This window comes from Mastomys coucha, unplaced genomic scaffold (genome assembly GCF_008632895.1).
Source record: "Mastomys coucha isolate ucsf_1 unplaced genomic scaffold, UCSF_Mcou_1 pScaffold4, whole genome shotgun sequence".
Taxonomy (NCBI): domain Eukaryota; kingdom Metazoa; phylum Chordata; class Mammalia; order Rodentia; family Muridae; genus Mastomys; species Mastomys coucha.
In genome coordinates, this window is record NW_022196910.1 from 17,099,007 (window position 1) to 17,103,461 (window position 4,455).

Genomic DNA, 4,455 nt, shown 5'->3' on the forward strand with positions numbered 1-4,455 from the left:
AAAAAAAAAAAAAAAAAAAGCATAAAAGAATACAGGTCAATATTAATTTAAACCTCCAGGACTTCAAACAGAAGAACCAAAGAAAATTAGATAACCATCTTTATTAGTTTCTTCCCTTATCACAACAGCACAATTCCTGATCAAAGCTACTCGGCTTTGGGGTGGGGGATGGGGGTTCTTCTGGCTCACAGCTCCAGGCTGTCTTCAATCATGGCAGGCACATCAGGTAGCAGGAATGTCAGGCAGCTGATACCTGGGTCCACAGTGAGAGAGCAGAGAGAGAGGTAAATGCTGGCCTTCAACGTACTCCTCTTTCTATTGACTCTGAGATCCTATACCATAGGGAAGGTGACAGCCACCTTTAAGGTGACTCTTCCCAGGTCACTTAACCCTTTCTGGAAACACTTGCACAAACACAGTCAGAGTTGTCTTCTCACCACAACAATGAAGATGAGCCACCACCTCATTCCACGTGCCACTTCCACAGAATTATCTTAACACATAGACATTCCAAAGTGGATCCAGCTCCCTTTCTACACAGTTAAGGTAGCTGACGTTGCGTAAGGGCTTATCTGAAGCCAAAGGTTAGCAAGTGCAAATAGCGATGTTTGAACAGAGGCCCCAACACCACATTCTTTCTTTTAGATCAAGAAATCTCTGGGAAGAAGTTTGTCCTCCACTCAGAGCCAGGGCCTCTGGGAGTACCTGGTGGCCAGTAGGACATGCCTATCAATCTACCCATAAAACCTCCCACAAGATGGTGTCCCTGGCTTGCTACATCATCCCTGTTTACCTAATTGGCCAAAGCCAGTTACTAAGTGCACAGTGAGAGACACTTACTACTCTCATCCAACCTACTATTATAATTCTGCAGTATATGAGCTCAATGATCACATTAACTAGCACAATAGAAGGAGACAGGCCTAGGGTACATTAGCTTATTTCCTCATAAAAGTGTCCCATAAGGGTTTGCCAGGTGTTTTTTAAACACCATGAAAATAATTTTTGTGTATAAATAATCTCAATTTCTTCAACACTATTATCCCATACATCATCTGCACTGCCCTAGCACTAATGTCCAGTATGACAAACTGTTTCACTGAGTTTATTTATATGCCTTTTTATGACAGATATATAATGTACATGTTTCCCTCTTCACTATAGCTTCTAAAGACTTCTAGGTTTGTTGTGATTTTAGTTTGATTCCTTAATCTATGTTCTCACTAAACCTTTGTATGGAAAATTATTAGTTTGATGACATTGCTCCTTCTTCGAAGAGCTTTTGACTTTCTTTGTCTTCATTATAACTGGTTTCTATATATACTTATTAAAGTATGTTTTACTACACATATCTTTTGGAAATGAGAGTATATATATATGTTATATATATACTCTCATTACATATATATACATATATGTAATGAAGAGCTAAATAGTCTTTTTTTAAGATTTATTTTATTTATGGTTGTACAGATGGCCATGAGCTATCATGTGTGTGGCTGCTGGGAATTGAACTCAGGACCTCTGCCGGCCCCGCTCGCTCCAGCCTCACTTGCTCCGGCCCTAAATAGTCTTATTGTAAAGATTATAGGTCTGAGCCTCAAGATACAAAGCTCATTTCTGCCCCACTAGCATCATAAAGTGAACAAATTATGCTTTCTGACCCTCATTTTCCACTTCTATAAAATGAGGCTAAAAATTCTCACAGGACATATTCATGAAGATTGAGACCATATATAAAAAGCTCCTGGCACTGCCTGGCACACTGTCTTTAATGGTTACTATTTATATTTTGAAAGGTAGCTACACAATGGGGCCTTTTGTCTGGTTCCTGAGATGGGTCAAGCTTGGTATCAATGGAAATCTATTATTTTAGTAGACATTTTTAAAAGCTGAAATATGAAATTAATTTCAGACTGCTTCCTTCCTATCGTCTCTCCAATTTCTAGCTGTGTTCCATCTTCTCTTGTTGCCAAGCCCTCTTGTCTAATTATAAACTAAATTTTGGCTCATTAGCAGTGAAGATTTTTCTCAGGCTCTGTTCTATAAACAACACCAAGAAATCCCAGATGCTTTGGAAACCAGAAGGGCTCTCCCAGTCTGCAGTTTCTTCTCTTTTCTTTTTTTTAAAAAGCTAAAAGATACCACAAATAACTGTGGCTTAAAAACTTGTGTATTTGGCATCCACAGGCATATCCCATTAGGCCTGTCTGTTCTATAGCAGCCTCACACTGGCTTCTATTTGTTCTTTCCTATGTCTGCCTCACCCCTGGTAAAGTCCTTGTGTGCTAGAAGGTTCCCTCATCCCTTATTCATCCACTGTCCCTAGCTCAGGGCATTTGTATAATAGATGCTCCAAAATATTTGCTGACTATCACACAAATACTTGATACCGTGTTTATCACAGAACCATTCACAATAGTTAAGTTATTAAACTGACCTGGGTGTTTGTCAGTGGAGGGATGGATAAAGAAAATGTGATGTGTATGCAAAATGGAAATTTTTTTCCAGCCACAAAGAAAAACAAATTTATGGCATGTGCAGAAGAATGGATAACCCCCTAGGGATAATCATAGCAAGGGAATTAACCAGCCTCAAAAAGACAAACATTAAGCTTTCTTTTCTATGTGGCTCTTAGATTTCATATAGACACACTAAATCATGTGTTTGTGTGACACAAAAGTAGAAGTGTAGATGTCTAAGGGAACAAAGAGGTCCGATGGGAATGGGACAACAAAGAGCAGAGTATACAGGAAATATGCTCAATGTAAAATACATACTTACATGCCTGTATATAACACAGCATCATGTGCAAGAAATATATACAACAAAATCCTCTAATCAATTTGTTGAATCAGTGACTGGAACTTTTCCCTTGTCCACCCCTTGATTCCTAGACCCATGGATCCTGGCTATGGGAGAACCACATATAGGACCCTGATTCAAAGCATATACTACCTTCTGAAGAACTCTGCCCCAGCCCTCCATGCTGCTGCCACCTAACTGGCACTGTAACTGTGTCTTCAAAAGGCCACTCCATCTTTCTATAAGACTAGCTGCTTCAGGATGGTGAGAATATAAGATCAATGTATTCCATGATTGTGGGCTGACTGTTGCACTTCTCTGGCTGTGAAATGAGTTCCTTGGTCAGAAGCAATACTGTATATAATACCATGATGGTGGATAAGGCATTCTCTAAGTCCACAGGTGGTGGTTTTGGCAGAAAAGGCAGTGGTGGTGCAGGAAAGGCAAATCCATAACCAGAATAAGTGTCTACTCCAGTAAGAATAAAATGTTGTCCTTTCCATGGAGGAAGTGGTCCAATGTAGTCACCAGGTTGCTGGCTGGTCACCTTAAGAAATGGTGCCATATCTGGGGCTCAGTGTTAGTCTCTGCTGTTGGCAGATCTGGCATTCAGCATCAGCTGCAGCCAGGTCAGCCTTGGTGAGTGGAAGTCTGTGTTGTGGAGCCCAAGCATAACGCCCATCTTGGCCACCAAGGCCACTTTGTTCATGTGCCCATTGAGCAATGACAGGGATGGCTGGGGAAAGAGGCTGACTGTCCACAGAACGAGTCATCTTATCCACATGATTACTCAATTCCTCCTCAGCTGAAGTCACCTTTAAAAAAAAAAAAGATTTATTCATTATATGTAAGTACACTAAATCTATCTTAGACACTCCAGAAGAGGGCATCAGATCTCATTACGGATGGTTGTGAGCCACCGTGTGGTTGCTGGGATTTGAACTCAGGACCTTTGGAAGAGCAGTCAGTGCTCTTAACCGTTGAGCCATCTCTCCAGCCCTGAAGTCACCTTTTTAGGAACATTTACACGAGACACAAATATCTTCGCATCCTTTGCCCATTTGGAGAGATCTAGCCACCTACTTCTTCTCCGGATGTCTTCATCACCAGTTTTCCAGTCGTGATCTTTCCAAGTCTCTGACCATCCAGCCATTCCCTTGAGCTACTTGTGATATATAGATCTTTGAAAACAATATCAACTTAAATATTATTTTTAATCTTAAGCTACAAAACAATAGCTTTTTAAATCACAGAGGCATACCTGCATCTAAGACATGGACAATTTTACTCAGACTGGTTTTGTGGTTATTTTTATCCAAATTCTCAAACATTATCACAACAGACTTGGGAGTTCACACACTGTTCTGGCATGAAGTCCTGGTTCTGTACTGTCTCTCTAGTGAGGAGAGCCTGAGCATTGTAAGACCCATGGGTAAAGGCTGGTCTGTGTTCTTCCAAAGGCTCAGGCACAGCAGCAGCACAGAGAAAGGCACCCTGAAAGGAGTGTTGGGAAATAACACTTCCAAAACTCAATTTGAAGGTGACAGTCATGTGTGATGCTGACGGTGGCTTTGAGTATGTTTGCCTGAAGGGTTTGTTCTGGAATCCCTACAGATACTTAAATCTTCAAGTACTTAAGGACCTCAGGTA